The 10,468-nt window shown below is 43.1% G+C and overlaps 1 protein-coding gene across 2 annotated transcripts in view; it reads left to right on the top strand.

Moving 5' to 3' along the window:
* The window catches only part of Plce1 (phospholipase C epsilon 1), a 286,564-nt gene that overhangs the window by 209,153 nt on the left and 66,943 nt on the right, over positions 1-10,468 (top strand). The gene's annotated exons all lie outside the window — the stretch shown is intronic.

The raw sequence follows: 10,468 nt of genomic DNA, 5'->3' as shown, positions 1-10,468 counted from the left end.
ACTGGGCTTCTAACATCTCATTTTTAGTAGCACTGCACCAGGAGGTATTTTAGTTAGCCCTACACACTGGAGATCTGATACTTTACAATTGTTCAGAGAACTCAGTTGGGCACGTGCTGGATTTCCTTAAGGCCTTTTGCACATAGCAGAGCCTGGCCTAAGGGGAGGAGCACTTCCCCAAACCTTTAAGTCTACTGGCTTTTCTGACTTTGCTAGTCAAGGTTTTAGGTGTAGTCAGTCTTGTGCATTGCTCATTACAGTTGCTTTAGTCCGTAACCTGTAGATGCCTGTTGTGATGAGTTCTTACATCGAGAAGGATGGCAGTTGCTTTGAAAACTGACATCTTTGGAGTTATGCTAGATCCCTGGGATTTGTTGCCAATGTAGAAATGAGTGTCACTTTGTCTGAGTCTCTGCTGCTACTTTGTTTTGGGGGAGTAAACCAAATTCTAGACTTCTCCAAGGCCTTTGCGCTTTCTTCCACACATCATTTCCTAGCTCACTCCATTTTGAAAGAGTGTGCTCAAAGATTAACTAATGCCACCCTTACTGCAATGGCTTGGCTGGAATGTTTGAACAATTGTCGTGGCCCGGCATGTCTCAGCCCCAAGCCACGGTAACCATGAGGTTCAGCCTGAGTGGGGAAGTGTGGACTTGGAAACTCCCAGCAACCCAACTGTGATAAAGACCAAACACAGGCATCTTGTCATCTTTAGAGAGCTCTCAGTTCCATGCTGCAAAACTAGAGTATCTTCTTTATTCAGCATCTTCCTGGCTGTTTCCTAACCATGCTTCCCTAGCCATGAGGCCGTTATTCTCTCCTCTAGTCGACCCCTCTGCCTAGTTGCCCCCTAACTCTCTCCTGTGTCCTCACTTGTTACTTACACACCTAGCCCTCTGCCCAGGTGCAGGCCTACTCAAATGCTTAGTTCTGTAGAGATGCAAACTAGGGGACATTCCCCACTGAGGCCATGCAATTAATAGCAAATCAGCTAGCATCCGCTATTCAATGCAGGCCCGAGTTCCCTGTTCCTGGAACCCTGGAACCAGAGGTTTGGATATTTCCTAATGGAATTTTCATGGCCCCCAACAGAACATATGGCATATGTGTCATCTATTAGTTCTTCTGTTGTTTTACTGTGTCTTAAACCAGAGAACACTTTCATATGTTCTCAATAGCAGGCTGCTGACATCTGTGGCAAACTTTACAGGAAGTACCTCCCAGCCATTGAAATCCTTGGTCTATGCCAGTCCTATCTATCAATCCCATCACATAGATAGCTATGTGTGTATCTGCCTCTACAAAAGATCTGTGGATATTTAAAAGAGTGAAAATGAATAATTAAGATTATTAGGGAAAATGAAAATAAGGATAGGAAAAATAAAATATGATAAAGAAGCACCATATAACCCCTATAGTAACTAAATTTTATTCTGAAATTCTTAGTAGCCAAAGAGAACTAGGACTACGAGTTCATTGTGAGTCTCATAGACACTTGGAAGAAACATACTGTTTCCTCACACTGAGATCAGGATGAAAGTCCTTCCTTAAATTTTACAAATAGCCATATATACATGCAGAGTGATTAGACTCGGGATTGTGGGGGAGGACATTATGAGGGAAGGGCATGATGGGGGGCTGGGAGGAGAGGGAGAGGGAGAGGGAGAAGGAGGTGGATATGATCAAAATACAGAGTGAAATTCGTGAAATTCTGAAAGACCGAATAAAAATCCTACAACCAAGGATATATCATGCCCAAATAGATAGCATACTGATTTGACATGGCATTATTTTGTAACAACCTTTTATGTTTGTGGGTGTGGGTAGCATGCAATGGTAACAACATTTCTAAAACAATGTCACTTTTGATTGAATCCCAGAGAACTAGCCCATGAGCTCTCTTTATTCTCCTTTCTTTCATCTGAATTTATTGAAAGATAAATTTCTTTCACTGTCCTACTACTCTTGGGTGAAGGGACCAGCTTCCCTTTTGGCAGCCATAACGGCCGAACACTGCTCTATGACCTTGTCTTAGTCACTAGAAAGTCAGATGCCTGCCTCGTGACAAGGAACCAATCAGAAGTTAGTTAGTCACTAGAAAGTCAGAAGCCTGCCTCCTCACAAGGAACCAATCAGAAGTTAGCTTTACGGACAAGCACACAGCAATGACGCAAAGCATAGCAACCACCCTGGGAGGGCCTATGGGCCATAACAACCAATTGGCCAATCAACACAGGGCAAGCCCTCCAAGCCTGGAGGCACACCAATCGTGAGCCTAGACACTGCACATATCCTTAGACACTCCCCTTACGCTGTCCTATAAGATCTCTTGGGAGACCCTAGGAGCTGTCTTTGCTAGCCATCCGCCATGGCGGGTGGGTGAAAGACCTGAGCTAACATGGGGTTAGCTCATTAAATTACAATAAAGCTTCATGCAGTTTGCTGCAAGCTCTCGAATCTGCCTGGTGATTGGGGTGGCCAAGGTCGTGTCCTGGGACCCCGGATACCTGAGTTTTCTGGGGGTCTAACATGGGAAGGTGGGTTCTCTCTCTCTTTCTTTCTTTCTTTTTGAAGACAATGTCTTACTATGTTTGTAACTTCAGCAGACACTGAACTCACAACCCTCCTTCCTCCAGCTCCCAGCTGGTGGATTACAGTTGTTCACTACCACACCCAGCTTTTTTAACTTCCTTTTACCTTCAAGTTTTTCAAAGCTATATAAAGTATCCTTTAAAATTATTAATGTTCTTTTCATCATCATTAAAAGCTGTACTTTTTAGATCACACAGATTCCTTTATGTGTTTGGGTTTTGTTTGGTAGAGCAGCTGTGGATCTTTGCAGTCTGGTAACTTTTGAAAATTATTGTTCGGTTAGCATACAGAAAAAATAGGTTTCATTATAATATTTTCATAAATACATACCATTATACATTTTATTATATTCTGTTCTAATGGCCTCCCTCAATTCTTTCCCAATCTCTGTCTCCTTTCTTACCTGTCCCCAGCTGACAAAATCACAGAGCTAACCCACCAGGATCACACATTCTGATGGAGGAGGCCCCCACACAGGGCAGTGGGAATACTTGCTTTATGAATAGTCACTGTCCTTACTGTGAATTCCCCGAGAAGCCATAGCACTCCCTTTCTATGATGGGATTCATCCCCAAAACTCCAACAGTGTATTAATCATTTACAGGGCACATTTTCCTCTATGCAGTGATATATTGGATGACCTCCCCCCCCCAGCAATGCATGCTTCTCAACCAGGTCTTTGTATAAACTTGTAAGTCTGTCTCTCTGTAATTACCTTCATTGGCAGACAGTTGGTCAGTGTTAGTGTCCAGGCAAGGACAACTGAGACATTCACAGATGTCCAAGAACAAGAATTATGCCATGTCTAAAGTTGTGAGCCATAGCTATCAGAAAGATAGAAAACAAGAGTGTCCCGGATTCTCTCTGCCAGCAGATAGGAAAGTACTGTCCCAAGCTACCCTTACGTTAACTTTAAAGCATGCCTATTCATTACCTGCCAGTCTAGTAACAATAGATCCATGTCTTAAAGTCATCATGGGGCACTGTGCCCTCACTGTCAGGTCATGGTTTTGCTCCTATAGCCCTGGACCTTGTGTCACCATGGTAAACAAACAGCTCAGTTCCTTATTGCTTGCTCTGGAAATGTGCTTTTGACCAATGAGAGAAATTTCTCTATCATTTCAAGGCTCCTGAATGAGAAGAGTTTTTAGAATATAAGAAGCTAGAAGAAGCATGGAGCAGTTAGAAGTAGGACAGGATTATTAGAGTAGAAACAGAACAGTAAAGAGCACAGGAAATAAAGAGCAGGACCCTCACTCCTGAGAAGCATCTCACCTTTTGGAACCCTGGGTAGGGGCTGGAGCAGGTCTCTTAGTCCTTACACCCCACAGCTCCTTTTCTGCTGTCAGGATATATATAGTCCATTACCCACTTTATCCTTACGCCCTTAGACCTCTGCATCCTCTGTCACAGTTAATTTCGTCTTTCATGTCATTTTTTTTCTAAATCCAGATACCATATATGAGAGATAACACATGGTATTTATCTTTCTCAGTCTGGCTTATTTCTTTTAACATGATTTTACTTCCACCCATTTTCCTATGAATGTCATGACTTCACTCACTGTTTATATGTACTGTATTTTCGTTTTTTAAAGATTTATTTATTTATTTTCTATACAGTGTTCTGCCTATATTCCTGCAGGTCAGAAGAGGGCACAAGATCTCATTAGAGATGGTTGTGAACCACCATGGGGTTGCTTGTAATCGAACTCAGGACTTCTGAAAGAGCAGCGAGTTCTCTTAACCTCTGAGCCATCTCTCCAGCCCTACTGTATTTTCTTTATCCGTTCATCTGTTGGTGGACATCTAGGCTGGGTCCATAACTTGGCTCCTGTAACTAGTGCAGCAATAAGAATGGGTGTGTATAAGTATCTCTGTGCTGTGCTGACTTAGAAGCCAAGAGTGCCATAGCTGGATCAAATGGTAGTTACTTTTAGTTTTAGGAACCCTCATACCTATTTCCATAGTGATATATCACAAAAGCTAGGAACCTGGATCACACTGCACAGCCTGTAGGTAACTCCTGATTGGAGCATGTCCCTTCTCGGTGATTCAGTTAGTCTAAAATTCTTGTACCATTTGTAAAAGTGATCTTTTCTTCAAAGCATGTTCTTGATGTCTTTGTCAAAGATTAGGTATCATTGGCTGTGCAGAACTATTTCTGGTCCCTCTATTATATTCTATATGTCTACTTATATGTCAGTAGCATGTTTTTGTTGCTATGATTCATATAATACACTTAAATCTATAGGCTACATAGAGGAAACCCTGTCTCAAAAAAACAAAACCAAAGAGAGAGACAGAAAGAGAGAGAAATTAAATCTAAGAGGTTTTGTTGGTTTTTGTTTTTGTTTTTAGCCAATGTGTCCAAACACTACTAAAAGTGCAGGAGAAAGGAAAACTAAAAGGGGTAGTAATATGGGAGGGAGACCAGAACAGAGATTGACCAGCTAAAAAAAAAAAAAAGAAGGAAAATCATAGGCAAAATTTGGTAAATGTATAGAGGGGAATAAAAATAAATACATAAAGCTTTTTTAAATAAGATAAAAATAAAATAGTATTTAAAGGAATAAAATAAAATAATAAAATAAATAAAAAATAAAAGGTATTTAGAGGGGGATTTGGTCCCCACATCTTCTTGTGCTGAGGTTTTGTCTGGCTTGTGCTTGAGCTGGTCTCAAACATGCTGGGTGCTCGTGCATGCCTCTGCCTGTAGCATCCAGAGAACAGTTTCCTTGAAGTCACTCAGCACCTCTGGCTCCTAGAAAAGATCCCTGAGCCATGAGGTGAGAGATGAAATATGGACATCTCATTTAAGGCTAAAGCACTCTGACACCTCTTATTCTCTGCCCATTAGAAAGTTGTGGATCTCCCTGTTAATGCTTATCTACTTCAAGAAGCTTCTCTGGTGAGGCACGCTGAGGAATGCACTGATCTATGGGTATACAACTAATCATTGGCAGAATAGTAGTGCTTGCTTCTCCACTGGGGCCCCAAGGAGATACTGACATTTAACTACTGCTGGGAAGGAAAAAGTCAGGTTTCTTCAGGTATATGGAGCACACTCCAGGGCAGGTGCCACGCCTAGGACTAGTTAACTAGGCAAACACAAACTGGTTTAGGGGGTGGCAAAAAGTTGGGTAGGTATGGATGTGGAGGAGGAGAATCTGAAAGGACTTGGGAGAGGGGAATGAGTATGGTCAGACCTCTGAAATTTTTAGTTTCTTATAGTTTATGCAGGTGCTGAGCCTTGTGGGGAAAGGGGCGGGTGGGAGGGTCGAGTGTCTGGTACCTATCAGAGCAGCTTTGACTTCACCTTGGAAGCTTCCCTTCTGTGCACACCAGGGGCCTGGCCTTGCTGGTCACGCACACTCAGCATTGCAGTCTATGACCTAGGCAGGTTCTCCTATCCTGAGTCTCCATTTCACACCCCATGCATGGGCTGGCTCATGTTCTAGCTCAGAGGTTCCTCCCAAGTTCACTGGGAGCAGAAGAAACAATCATTCCGCTGAGATTTATACAGGTGGATCTGTACAAATCCTTGTGTTTTCAAAGTCCACTCAGCGTTAATTTCCCCACTGCAGAGATGCAACTTTAGATATAAGGGGTCGGCTGCAACTTCACGGCAGCTGGGTAGCTCCAGGGGTTGGTCTACTTGATGACCTTGGGCTCACGGCTCTTGAAGTTCAGAAGGATCCTCAGTAGACGAATTCTGCTCGCAGCCTCTGAGGGTGGGACTTCCTTTTCCTGAACACGTCACTTCCTGGCCTTCTGCGGCCTGTCAGCATTCAGCCCTCCCATTCTGTTCTCTACAACTGTGACTCGGGACTGTCTCTCACTCTTGAGGGTAGGGCCAGTTGAATCTGGCTCCCTGACTTGTGATTCTTCCCGTGTCTGTAGCTTCCCGGGTAGCCAAGTCTTAGATGACAGACTCCCTTGGGATGGAAGGACCTTTCTGATCTGGCTGAACTCTCCTCAACTGCTGGCTCTTCCCACCAAAGAAGTCGCTCTCCCAGTGACTACAGTTGAATGTGAGGCTCGTGAGAACTCTGGGTGTCCGGGGGCAGGACTGCCAGTCTCTTCTCTCCAGAGCCACCTGGTGATAAGCTTTTCAGACGACATCTCTGTGTCTGCTTCCCTGCGCCACAGAGCCCTGCTCTGGTGCTGTGTTCTGCATGGCACTCTTCGGTGGTGTGGTGTGTCGCCGTTCTGTTTCTCCACACCTTTCAGCCGTCCTTGTATGGATTTCCAAAGCTCTTCCTCTCTCTCTTAGTAATGGTCCCCCTTTTCTTATCCTGACACCTCTTCAAGGGTCACAGGGAGGTAGCTTCTAGTCTGCCACCTGACACGGAAGTTACTTCTTGGGACGTTTTTATTTCCATTTTTTTCTGGTCTTCTTCCTTGTCATTTAATCATCTATAGCCTAAGAACACTCCCTTCCACTGTCCATTTTCCAGATCCGGTTGTAAGCATCCTGAGAATGGGGGAAGGAAACCGCAAAGATGCAAATATTTATTTCACAGAGCTTGGGAAGACATATTGAAATCCTCACTTTGAGACCTTTGTGCCTCAGTAGTGGAAGTGGTTTCCTGGCCCTTAAGTGATTGCTACTCTAAAAAAGAAGCCCTGGATACAGCGGGAGACAGGATTTAATAGGGTCACTGAAGTAAGCACTGATTCCTTATTTACCTCAGTCCAGAGTGCCTTGTGGAAATGTCCCGTTCAAGGTGTCTTAGGCTCAGTGTGTTGCTGGTCCTAAAGGACAAAAGAACCTGGGCTTTATTGAGTTTAAACAATAACCTTCAGCCTCTGTTCATGCAGCAACGCCCAACTCAGTGAAAAGGGTAAAAAGGAGAGAAAGGAACGAGGAAGAAGGGGGAGAAGAAAGAAGGAGGGAAGGGAGGAGCAGGGAAGCAAGCAGTCTATCTCATAGTCCTTCAGTCTACCCAGCATGCTGGGTGTTAGAATTCCTCTCAAAGCCCTCAGCTGCCCCTGTCGGAAAACCAGTGGGAATACTCACAGAAACCCCAGAAAGGGGATCATAACAAGCCTATGGCCTGGGACTGGGGCAATGACTGGGTTGATAAAGTGCTTGCTGGTCTAGCATGAAGATCTGAGTTCAGATTTCTCCAGCACCCATGGTAAAACAACAACAACAGCATTGTGTGCCTGGAATCCCAGACCTGAAGAGTTGGAAGCAGGAGGATTCCTGGGACTTACTAACCTTCCACTCTTAGTTGAATTGGTGAACTCCGGGTGTAGTGAGAGACCATGTCTCAAAGACTGAGGTGGAGAGCAGTTGAAGAAGACACTATTACCAACCTCTGGCCTCTACACCCAAGCCTACGTGTGTGTGTGTGTGTGTGTGTGTGTGTGTGTGTGTGTGTGTGTGTGTGTGTGTGTGCAAGTGCACTCAAATGCTTGTTTGCCAGTGTACGCATACACACACACACAAACACACACACACACACACACACACACACACACACACACACACACAAGGTCTCAGCAGAAGATGAATAGAATGAAGAGACTATCAAAATGCCACTGACATCTATGTGTGCTTGTACATCCTCTGTATTGATAAAGAAGTGATACCCAGAAAGCTGAAGTCAGTTGCCTATGATAAATAGCAGGCCAGGGCCTGAGGCTGAGCAGGAACTTCTGCCCAGAAGTATTAAAGACATTTAACTGGAAAGGAGCTAACCCTTGGCTTCTCTTCATACCTAGTTCTGTGGACTTGGAACAGTTCTCACCTTAGCTAGGATATTGCTGTGATAAAACACTATGACCAAAAGCAACTTGGGGAGGAAAAGTTTTATTTCAGCTAAAAGCCTATAGTCTATATCTAGGGAATTCCAGGCAGGAACTAATGCAGAGGCAATGGAGGAAATATGCTTACTGGCTTGCTCTCCATAGCTTCCTCAGTCTGCCTTCTTATAGCACCCAGGATGGTCTTCCAGGGGATGGCACCACCCACTGTGAGTGGATCCTCCCACGTCAATCATCAATCAAAAAAAAAAAAATGTACCCCAGGCTGCCCACAGGTCAGGCTGTTGTGGGTCTTTTCTAATTAAGGTTCTCTCTTCCCAAATGACTCTAGCTTGTGTCAAGGTGACATAAGATGAGTCACCACCACAGGTCTCTTTTAGAAATACATGCTTTTAATTGACTATAGCTGAGGGGGAAAAAAATGATAGGTTAGTTAAAAGCACAAATTATTTTTAAAAAAACAACTTAAAAACAGTAGATTATTTATTACAGGGAACAGCTATAACAAATCATGTGGTGGGGCTGATTTTCTCCTATTTGAAAACATAAAATTTAGGTTTTATTTGTTGGTGATTCATATTCAAGTAGTCATTGTAAATTTTGTACAAAATGACGAATGCTTACAAAGAAAATACATAAGCAGGTTGACAAACAGCCTTTTGTCACCTAATATAAGGTTTTTGTTTTTTTTTCACCAGATATCCATAGAAAAGTGTTCAGCTATTGATCTGGTTTCTCATGCGGGAAACCAAGAAGCTCTTGAAAAACAGGGTAAAAACTTCCTTCAGTTTTCATGCCTAAGAGTGAGGTAGTTTCTTTGCTAATTGACCACATCTTTGGTCTTGGTTAATATTGCTTGGTTTCTAAATAAATCTTAATTTTCTATCTTATCGCTTCTCATAATCCCACAGAAAACTGTCCCCAGGAGAATCAGGCTCAGAACTACACAAAATCCACTCTGCTTTAGTCTAAGAGACTAAAGATGCCACTAACTTCCTGTTTGAAATGAATTTATTTCATTACAAACAATTGTCAATTTTATTTTGAAAATTACTCCCTGGATGAATGCTTTCTAATGGAATTATTACCATCTGGCATTACTTCCTTTTGTGTTCTAAAATACAAACTGATGCCAAGTAAGACAGCCCTGCCCCCCATACACATAGCTTGTGTCATTTGGGAAAAACAGAAACAGCCTCCGAAAATCTGTATCTTTTTTTTATCTAGATGCTTTTTCCCCCATAATACCTGTAGCTTTTCACTGGAAAAACTTTGTTAAATTAAAATCAGAAATTCTATGTTTAAACTGATGGGTTATGTTTTAGTCAGTGCCAATGCTCACAAACTGAATCTCTTTCAGCTTTGGTTGGTTGGTTGATTTAAAAAAAAATGGTTCTTATGCTGTAGTTCAAACTGTCCTGGAAGTTACTGTGTAGCCCAGACTAGCCTAAAATCATGGCAGTCCTCATGTCTCAGTTTCCTTAGTGTTGCGATCACTGGTGTCAGTCACCACCACCACCTCACCCAAGCCTTTTCACTACCACCAAGTATCATAGAAAGAATGTGATAGTGGCCCCAGAGAGACACATAGATGTGGTCTCTGAAGGAAGTCTTTCTGGGGAAATAGTTTGCTAGTCAGCCTGGAGCAGAGGTAGTGGAGAAGACTTCAAATGAGCAATGCCTGGTCTCCCTACATTTAATCATAGCAGTACCTTTGCTGAGCCAGACTCAGGGCTGTGTGCACTTGTAATTTTTGTTTTGTTTGATAGCCACCCCTCCTGCCCTTTAGTATGTAAGTGGAGAAAGACTTGGAGTTTGAATGTTTTGACCAGATCACACAGAACACAGGTGGCAGATCTCCCAGCGTGACTGCAGAGCATGTGAAGCATGAGACAGCTGGGGAGATGAACATGAGTGTTTTCTTTCTTCCATTGTCACTGAGAACGTCTGCAGAGGGGTGCTGAGTTACCCAAGCAATAATTTCTTTCTATTTAATGTTTTATTATAGCATGCAACTTCAAGACAAGTGCATGAAATTTTATGTATTTGCACCTAGCACTCAAAAAGTGGTTTCTAATACACCATTCCATTCTTTAGTACAA

Source organism: Cricetulus griseus, chromosome 3, assembly GCF_003668045.3.
Source record: "Cricetulus griseus strain 17A/GY chromosome 3, alternate assembly CriGri-PICRH-1.0, whole genome shotgun sequence".
Lineage (NCBI taxonomy): Eukaryota > Metazoa > Chordata > Mammalia > Rodentia > Cricetidae > Cricetulus > Cricetulus griseus.
This window is presented reverse-complemented; position numbering and strand designations above follow the sequence as displayed.